Consider the following 24,027-nt stretch of genomic DNA (forward strand, 5'->3'; position numbering starts at 1 on the left):
TGATGGATCTAGAAGTTTCGTTACAGATCAAAAATAGGCTCACGACGTCAATTAGGCGATGTTTTTTTACACTACAGGAAATACCTTGTACGCAGAGTACCGAAAATACGCGGCAAAGGCAAAAGGCAATACACATTATCACGACATTATGTAGATGTACTCCCTCCGTCCCATAATGTAAGACGCTTTTTGACACTACACTCTTACATTGCAAGACTACGTGGACAATAGAAAATCATCGGTTCTAGATGCGCCACCTCCGCACATTCCTCTCTAAGAGTAGCATACTTCTAAGGCTCCTAAATCGAGCGGTGACTAGAGGAGGAGGAACCCGAGGCAGCCCTTCACCCGAGTGGCGGGACCAGTAGCATGACACGGGGCAGGGTGGGACACCAAGGGGGTGGGGCATGCTTGCAGGGGAAGCCGACTGCGAGGCGACACCAATGAGCAAAGGAGGATAACCGCCTATCTCCCTCTCGTGGTGCCAACCACTGGCAGGCTGATGCAGGGTATGGCAGATGTAGATGGTGTTGCCGCAGGATGCGCTGGAGGTGGGGAGACACCGACAATAATGGCTAGTTTGGTTGTTGGGGATAAAAAATCATGGGTAGTAAACCCTCGAAGTGGGATTTCCCTTCCCAGACGGGATCCCCTTCCACTATGTGAAAATACCCTTTGCCATTTGGACAACAAGGGGGAGGGAAGAGAAATCCCCGCAGGCAATAACAGAAACGGGACATGCCCATCCAATAGGACAGGATGTGTAAAAGAAAATATCATTACAATAAAAAATCACCACAAATAACTTCATTTTTCTCTCACAATATTGTCATATAAATACCAGAATAATGTTCGTCCCTCTTTTCTAAAAAAGTTCAGGAAATTTGGACTAAAATTTAATACAGAATTTTGAATGAAAAAAATACTAAATACACAGTTCGCAAAAGAACAAATATTCAACTTGCAACCATACATGCATATAACCTTACATATAAAGTCGGACAAATAGTGCAACACCAATGATAAATATAGTTTGCTAACTATGTCTCAAAAGAGAAAATGTTAATTATGGTTACAGGTTCAGCAAGTAACAATACTTTGTTCCACTAAAAAAGTAAAAATATCACAATTATATGAACTATATCCATACTGAACTAGGAATAACTTCCACCATCCTTTTTTGAACATTTCCATCGACCTGTGGTAGGAACCTGCATCACAAATAAGTATTGAATTTTCAAGCATCAGTATAAGCATGAACTTTTCTATCCTAGTAGTTACACAAATCTGACATCTGACCCCTTCTCTATGGAATAGAAAGGAAGCCACACATACCAACCCAAGAGGGTTATTCGAGCATAGAAAAAAGCTATTGATCCACCTGCCAGTTCGCTTATCTTTTTCAGATAAGAACTGTGAATAAGCTCATGTAACTTAGCAAATAGAGCATCTTTGGACAGACATTTTCGCACTATAGGCATGATAGTTTTTCCTCATTGGAGAATGTAAAAGATATATACTTTATAAAAAGAAAAGGTATATCAGCCAGCTATAAGAAAAATGCAAAGCTTCAAATTAGTTTCAACCGAGAATCAACTCGGATCATTATCCAGCAATGATATTTTTAATCTGGACAGGCATTCCATATTTTGTATAGTAAACCAAATCATGTATGCTTGCCGGCATAGGGTAATTGGACAGCCGCAGATCCTTGGTTGGCATGTTTCACCCAGCAAGACGACACAATCAGAAACTCAAAAAAGAAATTGGGTATAGCTGATGTTTTGTTGATGTTTTTTTTCCTTCTGAATTTAATTCTCCTGTAGAGTGCTGAGTTTACTGATGTATAAAAGATATTGATGAACACTCCGTGAATAAAAACATGTGCGTTCTCGTGCCTTGTGACGTTTGCAATCAACAACTTAACATGAACAGAGCATGCGATTTAGTAATGTTGCTAATGTTCAGAATGTAAAACTAAATGTGCAATACTGTCATCAGGATGTAATTGAGGCTCAAACCAGCAAATAATTGTCTACAGCCCTGCATTTGTTTGATTATCTACATCCCAGGTTTGGCAGCACCTCTCGGAAGGTTGTTATCTTTTTATTACTAGCTCATTAAGGACAATACAAGCTTCAGAATCTGGATTACTGTGATCGTAGACAGTCTGAAACTACTACTGTCTATCATAGAAGTTTTCCTTTTTCCCACATATATATATGATGAAGAAAAAGGTGCTCAGAAGAAAATATATAAATATTAACAATGAGAAACTGATCCATCAGAGCAAAAAGATGCTTATTCCAGTTTCAATGTATCCACTCCTTATATTTGCAATGGATCATAATACCGACATATATTTGTAAAGAGTGCAGTTTTTTGTCGCTTGAGCTCCACATGACCTGCTATCTTATCCGTTCATTCTGCAACACTCTGCATAGAGATATGTGCTATGTGAGTAGTCATTGCCAGTAATTAACACAGGAGGGACAGTACATCACCCACCCAGGCCAGACGTTATATAAAATAAATGGGCTGATCCCCTAGGTGAACAGTAATTTATGTAGGTCTGCAAAGGCTAGTCTATTGCATGCACATCTGTCTCCCTTCACGCCTAGTTTGTCATACATGCATGGAGCGTTCCTCTCTCCTCGCGTCTCTTTTTTTTCTCTCAGAAAATCTGACTCGAGCTCTCACTCGGTACCATAATCTGCTAAAATGTTAAAATAAAAATCTGCATGCATGTGCAGCATGTGAGCATGCACTCTATGTGTTGTCACTTCAAACTTACTGTGAACAGCCTAGACCAACAGCCATGCGCAGACCTGCCAGCTTTATCTCTGCATGCTGCATGCTGCAACCTCTCTTCTCTCTTCTCGCTACTGTTCACGTAGCCTGCCTTTTTAGACTAATCACTCTTGGCTACAGGATACTACTGCTGATGCTGGCACTAGCACACATCTTCATAGTGTGACCAACGGCAGTGGCGGAGCTAGCCGAAAAACTCTTGGGGGGGGGGGGGGGGGGGGGGGGCGAAACACAAATCATCAGTGTCTGGGGGGCCAAATGCTAAAAATGTTCTAATCTAAGTCTTTCAAAAAAAATTCTTCAGAAATTGATCAAAGGCTGGGGGGCAGCGGCCCCCCCGGCCCCAACATAGTCCGCCACTGACCAACGGCATAGACAAGGGGCACCGTGTAGGACAAGCTACAAAAGAACTTTGCAATTTGTAAAGAACCCTGAAATAAAACTAGAAGTATGGCAAATCCAATTGAATACCAACCTTGTGCGTAGCGGTAATTTGAGTGCAATCCAATAAATACCAGCCTTTTCCTCTAGCCTGTCTTGGAAATATATTTCTGTCCTAAATTTTCTTTAATGCCAATTCTGTCAAATAATGCAGGACCGGAACATCTTCAAGTACAGAGTCTTATGAAAGTTATTACAATCAGGATGATGTTGTCAAGGCCATCCAAGTACATGCCCTTTCAGATGCATATACAGCTATATGTAGGAGAATAACAGAGTACTGGCCGCACCTGCTAGATGTATTTCAGAATTGAGAGGTCAAAATAGGTAAAGATACTGATTCAAGCTATGCTCTACAACAAGTGCAGAGAAGCTACACAAGAAAAATACAAGCTCCTATCGAATTAATGGTTCAAGATCAGGGGCGGTGGTGGGAGGAGGAGGGGGCTAACCCTTGATCAGATGATGAATACGTCCGTGAAACCGGCGTCATCGCTGTCGCTGGAGGGGATCGAAGCTTGGAGGCGGAGGGGAGATCTGGGGAAGGAGAACAATGACGGCCGCAGTCCGTCGCCGTCGTTGGAGGGGCGGAGCTTGGATCCTCAGCACCGGAGGGAGGGGGGTCGGAGGCTTCTCTTCTGTCGACGGCGGAGGAGCTCGGAGGCGACTGGGGGCGCTGGATCTTGGTCGACGGCTCTGTCGTTCGCTCGTCTCGCTCGAGCCGTGGGTTTCCTCCCCGAGCTTTGGGGTTGTGGGTTTCCTCCCCGAGGAAAGGACGTGGCTCGGGCAGGGTTACCCGAGAACGATGCGGTCCAAATGATCAAGTCAATTTCCCTGGGACAACTCGGCCCGTGGTTCTCCGGCCCAGGGAAACAGGGGGGATCCCCCCGGGAAACCCTACCACCAAATGAGGCCTAACGGGGAATTTTTTGGCATGGAGATCATGGATGACACGACGGTGCGCTGGCTAGTCTACATCAGCATCGCGAGTGCAAAGTGGACAAGCAGGAGCGTAAAGTTTCGTTGATGCCAAAAAAATCATGAATATATTGTCCAATGTTATTTTCCACATCTTCCCTAGCTATAAAGGCTAGGTGGATCTTTCTAAATGGTGCTCTAAATTTCTTAGGTATATGAGTCTCGAACAGCTCCACTTTTCATAGTAATTTCCTTGTATTGGGAGGGAGCGGGACTGGGATTAGGAAAAACGAAGCTCCAACAACTCCTCAATAAATTATGGGTGATCACCAATAAAATAGTCTCCTTGGAGGCGAAGCCGAGGTCCCATCCTATCCACCTCTGACCCACTCCCGGACGAAAGTCCAAAATCCGTCTTGGATTAAGCGGCGGCGGCACCCTGCGCGTCATGTCCTCCATGGAGGCACCGTCTTGGGAGGCATGGGTATTCGGGGGAGAGTTACTGTGAGTGGTGGGCTCTGCCTGGCAGCTCCAACAGCTGCGATGGTATGGAGGTTGGCTGGAGGAGCGGCGTTGGATCTGCCACTTCGACATTGACGAGTATTGGCGGCATGGTGCAGGTGAATCTCGACGACAGATGTGTCTGGATGGACGAGCGCAGGGAGGTGGCGCTGTTTGGCACCGCGGCGGCGTCTACGGCAGGCCTGACAAGGTTGTTACATCTGTGTCTGCTCTGAAGATGGATTGGTGGAAGACGACAGCGACGATCCATGAGAGTGCGTCAGATGAGTTTGTGCCCCAGACCCGGTATGTGGCCTGGTTGGGGCCTCCGGCTTTAAATGTTAGGCATTTGTGCGAGGTTTGTTTGGTATTAGGCTCGGACTATCGACACCCCTTCATCAAGTGGATAGGAGTAGCGACAGATGTTGCTAAGATGATGGCTTCAGACTACCTGATGTACTATTTTGTAAGTCTTTATGAATAATTAATAAAATGGTTGCATGCATCGCCCAGATGCAGAGGCCACGGGTAATCCTCCTTTTTCTTAAAAAACAATAATACAGTCCATCTCCCTCCTATATGGAGGGGGAGTTGGCTCTCTCCCAATCTCCTCCCCAATACAGCCGCGTCAGCACGCCACTGTTAGACCGCCATCGCGGCGCCGCTCCACCGCCCCTGCCATGTTGTGCCACCAGCAGCAACATCCCTGTATGTCAGATTGATAGTGAGTCCGGTATATCAGGTTGATTATTGCCGATGGGGTTATTAGGGATTTGATGGAGTGTCCATGTACACTAACTGAAGATAGTGTTATTGGAAGAGGTTTTTAAACAGAGGTAAAAGATTGGCCTCATCCAGTTAAAAAAAAGATTAGCCTCATCCATTAATTAAGAGGGAAAAGAGTTTGAACATTATTACATCACGCCACGTTACAACAGGTGACTACCCTTGCGGCATGACTTTTTTTGCACACAGTACAGACGCAAGCGCTCATATACATGCGCATACACTCACTCCTATGAACACACACACGCACACCCTACCCCTATGAGCACCTCTGAAATATTGAGCCGGCATATCATCTTGAATTTTACGAAGTCACCATAGGCACGTCATCATCAACGGGAACTTCTCCTCCCACTGAATGCGCATCGCCGAAAATCCAAAAATAAATCCAGGAATAAATGCAAGCACCAGGATTTGAATCCTGGTGGGCTGATGATACCACAGTCCCTCTAACCATCCAACTACAGGTTGGTTTGCTCTTGTGGCATGATTTGACCCACTTTTTTTGGCCCCTCATTATTGGGAGAGGTTTTTTGGTAAGCTACTAAAGATGCTTTTATATTTGGTAATGCTAAAAATCCGACATTATGTTTTTAAGAATCACAAATCAATGTTTTTTTTGGCAAATTTAGTTGTCATGAGGAGGGCAGCTAAATTCCTGGCCGTACGTATTTATGTAGGATGCCGATGCTGCTTCCCCCTACAATCCCTCCGTTGCTTGGCGTTAACCATCACAAGCAGGCTCGTTTGTCTGGCTTTTCAGCACCTTCCAACAAGCAATGTTTGGTAAGGAGCCAAAGACAATTTTCACTTATCAGTGTGTTGCGAATATCAATGCAATTGGAGAGGTATTCCCGAACACAAGCCATCACCTTTGTCTCTGGCATCTATACCAAAATGTTTTTAAACGTCTAAGTCATGTTATCGCCAACCATCATGAATTTCTTTGGAACTCAAGGAGCCTGTATATGAAGAAAGGTCAGCCGCACATTTTGAATCAAGATGGCATGATTTATTGGTTAAATATAGCGCCGAGGATAATTCTTGGATTAACAACATGTGAAATTTCATGTGAAGTGGGCAGGCAAGATTCATTTAGTACTGACATGACATCGACCCAGAGGAGTGAAGGGACAAGCAATGCCTTCAAAACAACATTCAACGGAAAACTCTTGCTTTTAGAGTTGCCAGAATAATATGACAAGTGTGTCACAAGTCTTCGACGCAAACAATAGACGACGGGGAGTTGGTCTGGCCACCATCTTCGCACGAGGCTGGCATGAACCTGACAGGCCAGCAACATGTCATGTGGTCACCATGGCCGAGCAGTCTGTCGAGGTCCTCTGGGGTGGTCGGGCATGGACATGAAATCACCATAGGTGTGACCGGCGGTGACAAGCTCCTCTGACTTGACGGCTAGGACGAGCTCCTTCGGTGCGGTTGGCGTGGCCATGGATGAGTACTCGTTGGTGAGTCGTGGCGCGTGGCCGTCGCCGGAATCCTTGGGCGTGGTCACCATGGACGTGTGCGATAAATAAACCCTAAAGTTGTGTACTACATCCGTCCTGATTTATTAGTTCCTTTTGTAATCTGTGTCAAATTTTGACCAAAGATTTAACTAAAAAAATGGTAATGCATGTCAACAAAAATCATTCGATTCGTATTTGAACATCTTTTATTGGTACAATTTTTGATGACATGTGTGAACATTTTGTTAGTTAAATTTATGGTCAAAATTGGCACAGAATACATTGAAGACCAATAAACCAGGACGAAGGTAGTACCTGTTTGAGCCCACGTGTGGCACTAACACATAGCAACTCCGAACGTTTTTATGGCAATTTAGTGACGCGAGGATGGCAATTTTAGATGTCAAGCATGATAACTTTTCTTTTGGATGATAGGTTTCAGTTTTTTTGTTGGGGGGGGGGGGGGGGGGGGGGGGTTGTTTTTTCCTTTTCGGGTGGCAAAATTGGTTGTAAAAAAGTCAGGGCCGGATTGCTTCGTGCCACACATGTGGCACTTATCGTTTGGGTAGCTAACTGGGATTCAAAGCTCATGGAATTGGGATTGTGTGCTTTCAGATTAGATAGGCCAATTGCCATAACAGGGTCTCATGTTGGTCTCCTAGGATTTTTTTCCCCACATCCTATGCGTGAGGTTCACGCGGCTCCCGTCGAAGAGTAGCTTGAGAATGGCAGTAGTTTAAAAAAATATGGAAAGCACCGATTCCAGATGCAAAATTGCCTTGCGCCATTGCAGGGCTTGCCTTGGAAGGAACCAAATTAGTTCCTAGATACCCTACCCGTGGGCCGTCACGATATAAATACAACGTTCCCCAAACTCACCTCTCGATCTATATCTATCAGACAACCTTATCATCGATTGGTCGCTTGCGCTTCTCCGTCATCATCGACATCCATCTGCATCACGGTAAAACATCTACGTACCTAAAGCTGCCGTTGATCTCAATCTCTACAACTTACATACTCCTTTATAGTATTGCTTAATTATACCATGACCATCCATCGATGGGTTAATTTGGGGAGATTGCATGGCTGATAAGGTCTGTGCTTCCTGGGTTCAACTTATAATGTATCCATACGCGTATTGAGTTTGTTCGTCGGTTTAGTCTCTGATGAATTGACTTTTGTACTCCCTCTATCCTAGAATATAAGAACGTTTTTAACATAATGCTAGTGTTAAAAACGTTCTTATATTTTGGGACAGACGGAGTACTAGCTAGTAGCCGTACTAATCTAAACAAAAGTCTTGTTCAGATCTCTTCCCATGCATGCATGATTTTACTGTATGTCCCTGCAAACTGCTCTTGACACTAGTAGAAAAGGGGGCAATGGTTTAGGCCGGGTCAGCCCATTAGTCCCGGTTCAATCCAGAACCGGGACCAATGGGGGCATTAGACCCGGTTCGTGAGCCCCGGGGGCCGGCCGGGCCACGTAGGCCATTGATTCCGGTTCGGCTGGATCTATTGGTTCCGGTTGATGGGACGAACCGGGACCAATGCGCCTCGCTCCTGGCCAACCGCCATTGGTCCCGGTTGGTGGCGTGAACCGGGACCAAAGGCTGCCCTTTAGTCCCGGTTCGTGGCACGAACCGGGACCAATTAGTTGCCTATATCTACCCCTCACCCGCGAGCAGAGCACTCCCAGTGCTCTGTTTTTTGTGGCCGGCGAGGGGAGAGCTTTGTGGTGCTCTAGCTCACCTCCTATGCACACGAGGTGTTCGATGGAATGTCCGAGCCACACTACTTAAGCTTTCTTCTCTCCAAGCTCGACCTCCAAGCTCCATTTTCCTCAATATTTGTCTAGGTTTAGCGGTCCGTCACGTCCCGTCCCCGTCTTCACCGCCGTCGACCGCCCGCGCCGATCTCGTCGCCGGCACCACCGTGGTGAGCCTCTTGTTCTTATCTTCTTTCTGAAAGGAAAAAAAATCTTACTTGTATATTTATATAGATACTTGTATAATTTTCTTACTTTTATTATTGCATCGTATATAGTGCGATGGTTTTGGTATCCGCCCCCGTCGGCCCTCGTCCTGTCTATGATTCGGATGTGGTATATATTATCTTTTCATAACTATTGGTTCATTTATTGTTTATGACAATTATGCCGACCAACGTGACATAGATTTTATTTATCTAGGAGGTTGTTGAACCGGAAATTCCAACCGACCCTATTGTCGAGAGGTTAAATTTAGTTGAAGAAGAAAACAATTTGTTGAAGGAAAAAATTAGAAAAATTGAGGAGGAGAAGATGATATTGGAGTTGCATGTTGCGGATGTCGTCGATGATCACAAGATCAAGATGGATGCAATGCGCTTGAAGATTAGAAAGATTAGAAAATATGCCATTCATACCGAGGCTTGGTATCATTATGCCGTTGGATCAGTTGTTACATTGGTTGCGATTATGATCGTATTTGTTTTCGCATTGAAATGTTTTACATAGTTTCAGTGTATGGTTTAATTAATTTAGATGCTCTGCAGAGCTTTATGTTGTTAGATGAGAACTATGTATATACTTTGGTTTTAATATGATGATAAACTTTTATTAATTTGGTCACTTAATTATCTATTCATGATGTTTTGTAATGATTTTTGACACACTTAATTATATATAATGCACACAGATGAACCAACAATGGATGTACGGTTCAAGACACACCTCCGAGTACATTAAGGGCGTGCATGGTTTTCTTGAAGTGGCTGAGGCAAACAAGCAGAATGGTTTTATGTGTTGTCCATGCCCTATATGTGGGAATACGAAGTCTTACTCTGACCGGAAAATCCTCCACACCCACCTGCTTTACAACGGTTTCATGCCACACTATAATGTTGTTGGGTAACGTTGCAGAAAATAAAAAAAATTCCTACGGTTTCACCAAGATCCATCTATGAATTCATCTAAGGAACGAGTGAAAGGAGAGAGATGCATCTACATACCACTTTGTAGATCGCGTGCGGAAGCGTTCAAGAGAACGGGGTTGAAGTAGTCGTTCTCGTCGTGATCCTATCACCGAAGATCCTAGCGCCGAACGGATGGCACCTCCGCGTTCAACACACGTACGGTCAGCGTGACGTCTCCTCCGTCTTGATCCAGCAAGGGGGAAGGAGAGGTTGATGAAGATCCAGCAGCACAACGGCGTGGTGGTGGATGCAGCAGGACTCCGGCAGGGCTTCGCCAAGCTGCTGCGGAAGGAGGAAGAGGTGTAGCAAGGGGAGGGAGGCGCCAAGACACAGGGTGCGGCTGCCCTCCCTCCCCCCCTCCTTTATATAGGCCCCCAGGGGGGGGGGCGCCGGCCCTGGGAGATCTAATCTCCCAAGGGGGGCGGCGGCCAGGGGGGTGGAGTGCCCCCCCAAGGCAAGTGGGGCGCGCCCCCCACCTAGGATTTCCAACCCTAGGCGCAGGGGGGGCAGGGAGGGGCGCACCAGCCCACTAGGGGCTGGTTCCCCTCCCACTTCAGCCCACGGGGCCCTCCGGGATAGGTGGCCCCACCCGGTGGACCCCCGGGACCCTTCCGGTGGTCCCGGTACAATACCGGGTGACCCCGAAACTTTCCCGATGGCTGAAACAACACTTCTTATATATAATTCTTTACCTCCGGACGATTCCGGAACTCCTCGTGACGTCCGTGATCTCATCCGGAACACCGAACAACATTCGGTTTGCTGCATACTCATATTCATACAACCCTAGCGTCACCGAACCTTAAGTGTGTAGACCCTACGGGTTCGGGAGACATGCAAACATGACCGAGACAGCTCTTCGGTCAATAACCAACAGCGGGATCTGGATACCCATGTTGGCTCCCACATACTCCTTGATGATCTCATCGGATGAACCACGATGTCGAGGATTCAAGCAACCCCGTATACTATTCCCTTTGTCAGACGGAATGTTACTTGCCCGAGATTCGATCGTCGGTATCCCAATACCTCGTTCAATCTCGTTACCGGCAAGTCACTTTACTCGTATCGTAATGCATGATCCCGTGACCAGACACTTGATCACTTTGAGCTCATTATGATGATGCATTACCGAGTGGGCCCAGTGATACCTCTCCGTTATACGGAGTGACAAATCCCAGTCTTGATCCGAGTCAACCCAACAGACACTTTCGGAGATACCTGTAGTGCACCTTTATAGTCACCCAGTTATGTTGTGACGTTTGGTACACCCAAAGCACTCCTACGGTATCCGAGAGTTACACGATCTCATGGTCTAAGGAAGAGAAACTTGACATAGGAAAAGCTCTAGCAAAACGAACTACATGATCTTGTGCTATGCTTAGGATTGGATCTTGTCCATCACATCATTCTCCTAATGATGTGATCCCGTTGTCAACGACATCCAATGTCCATAGTCAGGAAACCATGACTATCCGTTGACCAACGAGCTAGTCAACTAGAGGCTGACTAGGGACATGTTGTGGTCTAAGTATTCACACGTGTATTACGATTTCCGGATAATACAATTATAGCATGAATAAAAGACAATTATCATGAATAAGGAAATATAATAATAATCCTTTTATTATTGCCTCTAGGGCATATTTCCAACAGTCTCCCACTTGCACTAGACTCAATAATCTAGTTACATTGTGATGAATTGAACACCCATAGAGTTCTGGTGTTGATCATGTTTTGCTCGCGGAAGAGGTTTAGACAACGGATCTGCGACATTCAGATCCGTATGTACTTTGCAAATATCTATGTCTCCATCTTGAACATTTTCACGGATGGAGTTGAAACGACGCTTGATGTGTCTGGTCTTCTTGTGAAACCCGGGCTCCTTGGCAAGGGCAATAGCTCCAGTGTTGTCACAGAAGAGTTTGATCGGCCCCGACGCATTGGGTATGACTCCTAGGTCGGTGATGAACTCCTTCACCCAAATTACTTCATGTGCTTCCTCCGAGGCTGCCATGTACTCTGCTTCACATGTAGATCCTGCCACGACGCTCTGCTTGCAGCTGCACCAGCTTACTGCCCCACCATTCAACATATACACGTATTCGTTTTGTGACTTAGAGTCATCCAGATCTGTGTCGAAGCTAGCGTCGACGTAACCCTTTACGACGAGCTCTTCGTCACCTCCATAAACGAGAAACATGTCCTTTGTCCTTTTCAGGTACTTCAGGATATTCTTGACCACTGTCCAGTGTTCCTTGCCAGGATTACTTTGGTACCTTCCTACCAAACTTACGGCAAGGTTTACATCTGGTCTGGTACACAGCATGGTATAGATAATAGATCCTATGGCTAAGGCATAGGGGATGACACTCATATCTTCTTTATCTTTTGCCGTGGTCGGGCATTGAGCCGAGCTAAATCTCACACCTTGCAATATAGGCAAGAACCCTTTCTTGGACTGATCCATTTTGAACTTGTTCAAAATCTTATCAAGGTATGTGCTTTGTGAAAGACCTATGAGGCGTCTCGATCTATCCTTTTGATTTTGATGCCTAATATGTAAGCAGCTTCTCCAAGGTCCTTCATTGAAAAACACTTATTTAAGTAGGCCTTAATGTTGTCCAAGAATTCTATATCATTTCCCATCAAAAGTATGTCATCTACATATAATATGAGAAATGCTACAGAGCTCCCACTCACTTTCTTGTAAACGCAGGCTTCTCCATAAGTCTGCATAAACCCAAACGCTTTGATCATCTCATCAAAGAGAATGTTCCAACTCCGAGATGCTTGCACCGGCCCATAAATGGATCGCTGGAGCTTGCATACTTTGTTAGCATTCTTAGGATCGACAAAACCTTTCGGCTGCATCATATACAACTCTTAAGATAACCGTTAAGGAATGCCGTTTTGACGTCCATATGCCATATCTCATAATCATAGTATGCGGCAATTGCTAACATGATTCGGACGGACTTAAGCTTCGCTACGGGAGAGAAAGTCTCATCGTAGTCAATCCCTTGAACTTGCCGATAACCCTTAGCGACAAATCGAGCTTTATAGATGGTGACATTATCATCCGCGTCCGTCTTCTTCTTAAAGATCCGTTTGTTTTCTATCGCTCGCCGATCATCGCGCAAGTCAGTCAAAGTCCATACTTTGTTTTCATACATGGATTCTATCTCGGATTGCATGGCTTCTAGCCATTTGTTGGAATCTGGGCCCGCCATCACTTCTTCATAGTTCGAAGGTTCACCGTTGTCTAACAACATGATTTCCAGGACAGGGTTGCCATACCACTCTGGTGTGGAACGTGTCCTTGTGGACCTACGAAGTTCAGCAGCAACTTGATCAGAAGTACCTTGATCATCATCATTAATTTCCTCTCCAGTCGGTGTAGGCACCACATGAACATTTTCCTGAGCTGCACTACTTTCCGGTTCAAGAGGTAGTACTTCATCGAGTTCTACTTTCCTCCCACTTACTCCTTTCGAGAGAAACTCTTTTTCCAGAAAGGATCCGTTCTTGGCAACAAAGATCTTGCCTTTGGATCTAAGGTAGAAGGTATACCCAATGGTTTCCTTAGGGTATCCTATGAAGACGCATTTTTCCGACTTGGGATCGAACTTTTCAGGTTGAAGTTTCTTGACATAAGCATCGCATACCCAAACTTTTAGAAACGACAGCTTAGGTTTCTTCCCAAACCATAATTCATACGATGTCGTCTCAACGGATTTAGACGGTGCCCTATTTAAAGTGAATGTAGCTGTCTCTAGTGCGTATCCCCAAAATGATAGCGGTAAATCGGTAAGAAACATCATAGATCACACCATATTCAATAGAGTGCGATTACGATGTTCGGACACACCGTTACGCTGAGGTGTTCTAGGCGGCGTGAGTTTTGAAACGATTCCACACTTCCTTAAGTGCGTACCAAATTCGTGACTTAAATATTCTCCTCCACGATCCGATCGTAAGAATTTTATCTTTCGGTCACGTTGATTCTCTACTTCATTCTGAAACTCCTTGAACTTTTCAAAGGTCTCAGACTTGTGTTTCATCAAGTAGACATACCCATATCTACTCAAGTCATCAGTGAGAGTGAGAACATAACGATATCCTCCGCGAGCCTCAACGCTCATTGGACCACACACATCAGTATGTATGATTTCCAGTAAGTTGGTTGCTTGATCCATTGTTCCGGAGAACGGGGTCTTGGTCATTTTGCCCATGAGGCATGATTCGCATGTGTCAAATGATTCATAATCAAGAGACTCTAAAAGTCCATCAGCATGGAGCTTCTTGATGCGCTTGACACCAATGTGACCAAGGCGGCAGTGCCACAAGTATGTGGGACTATCGTTATCAACTTTACATCTCTTTTGGTATTCACACTATGAATATGTGTAACATTATGTTCGAGATTCATTAAGAATAAACCATTGACCATCGGGGCATGACCATAAAACATATCTCTCATATAAATAGAACAACCATTATTCTCGGATTTAAATGAGTAGCCATCTTGTATTAAACGAGATCCAGATACAATGTTCATGCTCAAACTTGGCACTAAATAACAATTATTAAGATTCATAACTAATCCCGTCGGTAAATGTAGAGGTAGCGTGCCGACGGCGATCACATCGACCTTGGAACCATTCCCGACGCGCATCGTCACCTCGTCCTTCGCCACTCTCCGCTTATTCCGCAGCTCCTGTTGTGAGTTACAAATATGAGCAACGGCACCGGTATCAAATACCCAGGAGTTACTACGAGTACTGGTAAGGTACACATCAATTACATGTATATCAAATAGACCTTTAGTTTTGCCGGCCTTCTTGTCCGCTAAGTATTTGGGGAAGTTCCGCTTCCAGTGACCCTTCCCTTTGCAATAAAAGCACTCAGTCTCAGGCTTGGGTCCATTCTTTGACTTCTTCCCGGCAACTGGCTTACCGGGCGCGGCAACATCTTTGCCGTCCTTCCTGAAGTTCTTCTTACCCTTGCCCTTTTTGAACTTAGTGGTCTTATTGACCATCAACACTTGATGTTCTTTCTTGATTTCAACCTCTGCTGACTTCAGCATTGAAAATACTTCAGGAATGGTCTTCACCATCCCCTGCATATTGTAGTTCAACACAAAGCTCTTGTAGCTCGGTGGGAGCGACTGAAGAATTCTGTCAATGACCGCCTCGTCCGGGAGGTTGATCTCTAGCTGGGACAGGTGGTTGTGCAACCCAAACATTTTGAGTATGTGCTCACTGACAGAACTATTTTCTTCCATCTTACAACTATAGAACTTGTCGGAGACTTCATATCTCTCGACCCGGGCATGAACTTGAAAAACCATTTTCAGCTCCTCGAACATCTCATATGCTCCGTGTCGCTCAAAACGCTTTTGGAGCCCCGGTTCTAAGTTGTAAAGCATGCCGCACTGAACGAGGGAGTAATCATCAGCACGTGACTGCCAAGTGTTCATAACGTCTTGGTTCTCTGGGATGGGTGCTTCACCTAGCGGTGCTTCTAGGACATAATCTTTCTTGGCTGCTATGAGGATGATCCTCAGGTTCCGGACCCAGTCCGAATAGTTGCTGCCATCATCTTTCAGCTTGGTTTTCTCTAGGAACGCGTTGAAGTTCATGTTGACATGAGCATTGGCCATTTGATCTACAAGACATATTTTGCAAAGACTTTAGACTAAGTTCATGATAATTAAGTTCATCTAATCAAATTATTTAATGAACTCCCACTCAGATCGACATCCCTCTAGTCATCTAAGTGTTACACGATCCGAGTCGACTAGGTCGTGTCCGATCATCACGTGAGACGAACTAGTCATCTTCGGTGAACATCTCCATGTTGATCGTATCTTCCATACGACTCATGTTCGACCTTTCGGTCTCTTGTGTTCCGAGGCCATGTCTGTACATGCTAGGCTCGTCAAGTTAACCCTAAGTGTTTTGCATGTGTAAAACTGTCTTACACCCATTGTATGTGAATGTAAGGATCTATCACACCCGATCATCACGTGGTGCTTCGAAACGATGAACTTTAGCAATGGCGCACAGTTAGGGGGAACACTTTCTTGAAATTATTATAAGGGATCATCTTATTTACTACCGTCGTTCTAAGTAAACAAGATGCATAAACATAATAAACATCACATGCAATTATATAATAGTGACATGATATGGCCAATATGATATAGCTCCTTTGATCTCCATCTTCGGGGCTCCATGATCATCTTCGTCACCGGCATGACACCATGATCTCCATCATCATGATCTCCATTATCGTGTCTTCATGAAGTTGTCACGCCAATGACTACTTCTACTTCTATGGCTAACGCGTTTAGCAATAAAGTAAAGTAATTTACATGGCGTTCTTCAATAACACGCAGGTCATACAAAAAATAAAGACAACTCCTATGGCTCCTGCCGGTTGTCATACTCATCGACATGCAAGTCGTGATTCCTATTACAAGAACATGATCTCATACATCACAATACATCATTCATCACAACTTCTGGCCATATCACATCACATGACAATTGCTGCAAAAACAAGTTGGACGTCCTCTAATTGTTGTTGCATCTTTTACATGGCTGCAATTGGGTTCTAGCAAGAACGTTTTCTTACCTACGAATAACCACAATGTGATATTGTCAACTTCTATTTACCCTTCATAAGGACCCTTTTCGTCGAATCCGCTCCAACTAAAGTGGGAGAGACAGACACCCGCTAGCCACCTTATGCAACTAGTGCATGTCAGTCGGTGGAACCTGTCTCACGTAAGCGTACGTGTAAGGTCGGTCCGGGCCGCTTCATCCCACAATACCGCTGAAGCAAAATAAGACTAGTAGCGGCAAGCAAGTTGACAAGATCTACGCCCACAACAAAATTGTGTTCTACTCGTGCAATAGAGAACTGCGCATAGACCTAGCTCATGATGCCACTGTTGGGTAATGTTGCAGAACATACTTTTTTTTCCTACGGTTTCACCAAGATCCATCTATGAGTTCATCTAAGCAACGAGTGAAAGGAGAGAGATGCATCTACATACCACTTTGCAGATCGCGTGTGGAAGCGTTCAAGAGAACATGGTTGAAGTAGTCGTTCTCGTCGTGATCCTATCACCGGAGATCCTAGCGCCGAACGGACGACACCTCCGCGTTCAACACACGTACGGTCAGCATGACGTCTCCTCCGTCTTGATCCAGCAAGGGGGAAGGAGAGGTTGATGAAGATCCAGCAGCACAACGGCGTGGTGGTGGATGCAGCAGGACTCCGGCAGGGCTTCGCCAAGCTGCTGCGGGAGGAGGAAGAGGTGTAGCAGGGGGAGGGAGGCGCCAAGACACAGGGTGCGGCTGCCCTCCCTCCCCCCTCCTTTATATAGGCCCCCAAGGGGGGGCGCCGGCCCTGGGAGATCTAATCTCCCAAGGGGGGCGGCGGCCAGGGGGGTGGAGTGCCCCCCAAGGCAAGTGGGCGCGCCCCCCACCTAGGATTTCCAACCCTAGGCGCAGGGGGGGCCAGGAAGGGGCGCACCAGCCCACTAGGGGCTGGTTCCCCTCCCACTTCAGCCCACGGGGCCCTCCGGGATAGGTGGCCCCACCCGGTGGACCCCCGGGACCCTTCCGGTGGTCCCGGTACAATACCGGGTGACCCCGAAACTTTCCCGATGGCCGAAACAACACTTCTTATATATAATTCTTTACCTCCGGACCATTCCGGAACTCCTCGTGACGTCCGTGATCTCATCCGGAACACCGAACAACATTCGGTTTGCTGCATACTCATATTCATACAACCCTAGCGTCACCGAACCTTAAGTGTGTAGACCCTACGGGTTCGGGAGACATGCAGACATGACCGAGACAGCTCTCCGGTCAATAACCAACAGCGGGATCTGGATACCCATGTTGGCTCCCACATACTCCTTGATGATCTCATCGGATGAACCACGATGTCGAGGATTCAAGCAACCCCGTATACTATTCCCTTTGTCAGACGGAATGTTACTTGCCCGAGATTCGATCGTCGGTATCCCAATACCTCGTTCAATCTCATTACCGGCAAGTCACTTTACTCGTATCGTAATGCATGATCCCGTGACCAGACACTTGATCACTTTGAGCTCATTATGATGATGCATTACCGAGTGGGCCCAGTGATACCTCTCCGTTATACGGAGTGACAAATCCCAGTCTTGATCCGAGTCAACCCAACAGACACTTTCAGAGATACCTGTGGTGCACCTTTATAGTCACCCAGTTACGTTGTGACGTTTGGTACACCCAAAGCACTCCTACGGTATCCGGGAGTTACACGATCTCATGGTCTAAGGAAGAGATACTTGACATAGGAAAAGCTCTAGCAAAACGAACTACACGATCTTGTGCTATGCTTAGGATTGGGTCTTGTCCATCACATCATTCTCCTAATGATGTGATCCCGTTGTCAACGACATCCAATGTCCATAGTCAGGAAACCATGACTATCCGTTGACCAACGATCTAGTCAACTAGAGGCTCACTAGGGACAAGTTGTGGTCTAAGTATTCACACGTGTATTACGATTTCCGAATAATACAATTATAGCATGAATAAAAGACAATTATCATGAACAAGGAAATATAATAATAATCCTTTTATTATTGCCTCTAGGGCATATTTCCAACAAATGTTTGGACGAGGCACGGAGAAATAGGGGTTATGATGGAAGACGGCGAAGAAGAAGAGTACGATGACAACTATGTGCCCCCTGAATACGGTGATGCTACTAAACATCAAGAGGAACCAGACGATGTGCACGATGATGCTGCAACGGGCGAAGCTGCTGAAGATCAAGAGGAACCAGACGATGTGCCCTAGCCAATGATGTGGCACAGGTTATCTATGTGAAGGACATGTCTACCAGACCGAGAAAGAGAAAAGATAAGGAAGCGAATAAATCATACGATGAGCCAAAGCGCCACATAGTTCTTTCAGGAAAAAGGGACATCGTGGGAGTGGAGGACAAGACAGACATGTCTGAAGATTATGAAAAGTTTCATGAAATTCCTCCCTTCAAAGTCAAGGCTGACCCCAGCATCCTGATAAACGATGAAGATTATCCATGGTTACGGCGCAATAAGCAAATGGCACAAGCGAAGAAAAAGTGAAGACTTTCTCCCGTAACTATTATGATGATATCATGCCAACTTTGTAACTGACGAGTATGATACCATTGTCCGTTTTGTACATGCACATGCTATGTGGGTCAATTTATGATACCATGCCAACTTTCAACTTTTTCAGAGTTCATTTGAAATGCTTTAATGTCTTATGGTTCGGCCCTCGTAATAATTAAAAATAGCAACAGTAAGTATTTTGTTGTAAGTAGAAACAAAATAAAATAAATAAAGCAAGAAAGAAAACAAAAAAACAAAAAAAGTGTTTTCAAATTTGAAAACTAATGGCACTAATAGAAAGTTTATAATTTTCCTAAAACTAAAAGCAAAAACAATTAAAAAATAAAGCAAAAAAGAAAATAAAATAAATAATGCAGAAAACAAAACAAAAAAACAACAATAAGTATTTTGTTGTAAGTAGAAACAAAATAAAATAAATAAAGCAAGAAAGAAAACAAAAAAACAAAAAAAGTGTTTTCAAATTTGAAAACTAATGGCACTAACAAAAAGTTTATAATTTTCCTAAAACTAAAAGCAAAAACAATTAAAAAATAAAGCAAAAAACAAAAGAAAATAAATAATGCAGAAAATGAAACAAAAAAACTGGAAAATAAATAAATATAACAACATTAAGTAAAGAAAACAAAAAAACAAAAAAATATCTCCTACTGGGCCCCCACGGCCTGAATACGAGATGAAACCCTACTATGGGCCGGGATTCAGGCCCGCAGTAGGCCCAGAAGGCCCATCAGGCAAAGCAATAGCAAGTAGGCCCGAAAGCCTGCGGTAGAGAGGAGCTCGAGAGGGGTGCGGCAGTGGGGCTTATAAACCACTGCGCGCCCCTCTCAACTAGCCAGTAGCGAGAGAAGAGATCTTATATATATTATACATGTATGTAGCCAGTAGCGTCAGATACATGATATACGAAAACTTGTTGTTCGACCAATCTCTCGGAGAAGGAGAGGTCGATCGATCACTTCTCTCGGTATGCATGACGAACTTCTGTACTGAATGGTTCTCTCGATCACTTATGTATACTAGATCATCGAAGGCGCGCGTTGCCGCGCCCGTCCATTTTTGTAATAGAATGGTAGGAAATGTAGTAAGTACACATAAAACATGGGAGTTAAATTTGCATAAAATTACACATATATTTGTTGGTTACCAAAGAGCAGAATTTAATGAGTTCGAATTACCAATCGGGAAGAAGTTTCTCAACATATCGCAAGGCATCATGGATACATTCAATATTAGATAATGTTGTGCAAGTATGTCAACATTAAAAGCTTGTATTTGCTCTCTTGCAAAGTTGTTTGTAAAAATACTATAAGCTGCAGTAGTAGAAGAATGCCTAACCAGTTAACTATGGAACAGCAGGTTGACTCTCATCCCATCAAAAATATATGCATTGTGAAGTTACACTGTATAAGCTATCGTCCGTGCAAAATATAAATTACCAACATTAAAATTAACAGCCTCTTCATTTGGATGGCAATCTAAGTACAATGCTCTGGAACACTGTTTTTTGTCTGATACATTGCAAATATTCATGGAGTCAATCAAATAGGAAAGTAGCAAGCTTCTAGAAACAAACGGTCCAGTTAATTATGGAACAGATATTGGTAGAATCAAGTGGTTAACACACTGCGAACCATTGCGGATATCCATAATAGAATTTTAGAACTTGCTTCAGTAATTTACCCTCTCTAAATTTATATTGTCTAAGAACTGTGTATTATATCCATTCAGAAATTTGTAAAAAATGGTAACTTATATTGTCTATGTCTTAATTTAGAATACATATCATCTAAGAACCGTTGATTACATCCATTGAGAAATTTCTGAAGAATGGTAACTCCAGCAAACTACAGTAGAGAAACTCTCTCACTCACCTTCATACCAGCAGAAGAATAGCAATCAACACGAGGAGCAGACATTATCCAAGGTTATCATAATTAAGGTCACCGAATTATCTCTACCATGAATAATGGCAAATGATGTTGAGCACACGTGTAACTCTGTAACATTTCTGTTCCCTTATTTTGAAGCCTTGCCTCATACCACTATTCCGACGAAGAATGCCAAGTATGAACATCACTCACTGCATGGATTCAAAACAGCGACATCAAATTAACACCTGCCTTCACCTTTTTCAAGTGGCATAAGGGTATGATTGTAAAAGTATATATATCCTGTAAATTACATTTCTTACTTACGCGAGCAATCAATTTTTTCATGTATTATAAATCCTAACTTACAACTATACCATCATACACCCATAGTGATAATGGGATGAATTGTGTTCTGTCACCTTGACCCAACACACGGTAGACATTCTTGATCTGCCCACAAAAACAACTTGGTGCATCAGCAATGATATAAAAAATCCGATGTGAATCACATGACTAATATTGTAATCTCCATAAGCATTTCTAAATTTTAAACTATTGTTTCTCGTGATGAACAAAGAGACCATTTCCCTCTTGCATACAAAGGGCGGTACTGAAGCACCTTTTTTACACAAGAACAAAATAGAGATTCAAGTACTCATAAAATGAGAAATTTAGCAATGAATATTAAGTAGGAAAACTACAGTTCAAAGCTTTGGTTCCGTACTGTGGCTTCTCAATACCACAAAGTATATAACATCAGGTGGTGAGGAAAAAATTCTTACGAGTCCGTACAAAGCATACCCCACCAATGAAATAATGTAGAAATCAGTATCTCACCTTCAAAATCCGTCAAGCTAGAAAATATAGAGTAGGTAAAAATATCAACCACCCAAATTTTGGTTAGCTTTGGATATAAAAGTAGGAAAATGAGCAATAGAATGTTAAATAGAAAAAGTTCTTGTCATGTTCTAGTGCCTCTACAGACTGCTAAAGATCGATGTCATGCCAATTTTGCGTGTTGGAGCTTGTTAGTTCGGATTTAGCATTCAGATATTGGCACTTCATAATGGGCACTGAAATTACTAATATTGCAGTATACTTTTGAACATGCCAAAGCAATTATGTTTCAATTTTTTTTTATAAAGCTTTGAACTTTTTGGTATTAAAAAAAGAATGTCACATTGTAGTCATTTGCACTTTCAACAAGGATGATGTGGGCATTCAAACATAATACTCTGGCAAAAAACGTTAAAGTAGAAATCAGTGCCTCACCTTACAACCCAGCAGAACCAGGCCAATCCATCACAACCGAGCTTGAATCCATCAAGCTGGAGAACTTGCATTCATTTTTTTGAGTAGAGAGAACATCATGAATAAAAATAGTGTAAATATGGTGTCAATCCATGATGTCGTTATACATAAAAGAATGAACAGCAAGCACATACCACTCATTTAATAGTAGCCCAAGAACAACCACAAGGAAAATGTTGGAACGAGAGTCAATCCAATCTCGAGAATAGACACTTGACTGCAAGCCATCAAAATCAGATCAAGGCAAGACAAATCTTAGCACATGCATACATCTAGAATACGAATTGTCAGGGTGGCGTGGACCTTGTATTACCCCCAAATTGATTATCCTGGTACTCCTCGAGCGGCATGTCACGGTGTGCCTGCAACTGGTCAGCGAGGCTGACTGAAGAACACCGTGACATGCGCCGGATCCGCCCCCTCCATTGCTCTTCGGAACATAAAATTTCAAACTAGAAGGTTCCTGTTTCGAAATGTTTGTTCGGAAATTTCGTAAAAGTTTAGAATTTCGAAAATTGTTTGCTTATTTTCAAAAAGTGTTCGTCTTTTTAAGTTTTGTTCACAAACTAAAATATGTTCGGTTTTAAGAAATATGTTCCCGTTTTCAAAACTTGTTCAAAACATATTCCATGTTTCAAATATTGCTTGCAAATTCAAAAAGTGTTCGTGTTTTTAAATCGAAATTTTAAATTTTGTTCATGTTACCAAAAATAGTTCAGTTTTTGAAAAAATGTTCTCAAAATTCAAAAAAAATCTTATTGTTACACAAAAAGGTTCAAACTTTTGAAATTCAGAAAATGTATCAGATTTCAAATTTTTGTTCACATATTCAAAAATTGTTCGCGCTTCCAACTTTGTTCGGAATTTTTTCAAAATTTGTTCTCAAGATTCAAAACATGTTCGTCATTTAAAAAATTGTTCGCTCTTCCAAATTTGTTTGGGATTTTTCAAAATTGTTCTCTGTTTCAAAATTTGTTCTCAAGATTTTCAAAAAATGTTGTTGCTTTAAAAAATTGTTCGCGCTTCCAAATTTGTTCAGAATTTTTTCCAAATTTGTTCTCAAGATTCAAAACATGTTCGTCATTTAAAAAATTGTTCGCTCTTTCAAATTTGTTTGGGATTTTTCAAAATTGTTCTCTGTTTCAAAATTTGTTCTCAAGATTTTCAAAAAATGTTGTTGCTTTAAAAAATTGTTCGCGCTTCCAAATTTGTTCGGAATTTTTTCAAAATTTGTTCTCAAGATTCAAAACATGTTCGTCATTTAAAAAATTGTTCGCTCTTGCAAATTTGTTTGGGATTTTTCAAAATTGTTCTCTGTTTCAAAATTTGTTCTCAAGATTTTCAAAAAATGTTGTTGCTTTAAAACATTGTCCGCGCTTCCAAATTTGTTCTCAAGATTCAAAAAAAATTTGTGCTTTAAAAAACTGTTCACAAATTCCAAATATGTTCATGTTTTCGAAAAATCTGTGGGAAATTCAAAATTTGTTTGTTTTCATAAAATTTGTTCACATATTAAAAAGTATTCATGTTTCAATATTTGTTCACAAATTCAAAAAAAATTCCGCGTGTTTAATTTTTGTCACTAATTCAAAAAATTGTTCACATATTCCAAAAACCACTGCAGTTTTGAAAAATGTAATTGGCTGGATTAGTTTTTATTTTTCGCCGCGACGATAGTTTATTTAAACTCCCGCTGCTATTCTATCACGGCAGCTAGCCTAGCGTAGTGGCTAGAGCATCGCGTGCATCTATTGAAGGTTTTGCGTTCG

Source organism: Triticum aestivum, chromosome 7B, assembly GCF_018294505.1.
Source record: "Triticum aestivum cultivar Chinese Spring chromosome 7B, IWGSC CS RefSeq v2.1, whole genome shotgun sequence".
NCBI classification, from domain to species: domain Eukaryota; kingdom Viridiplantae; phylum Streptophyta; class Magnoliopsida; order Poales; family Poaceae; genus Triticum; species Triticum aestivum.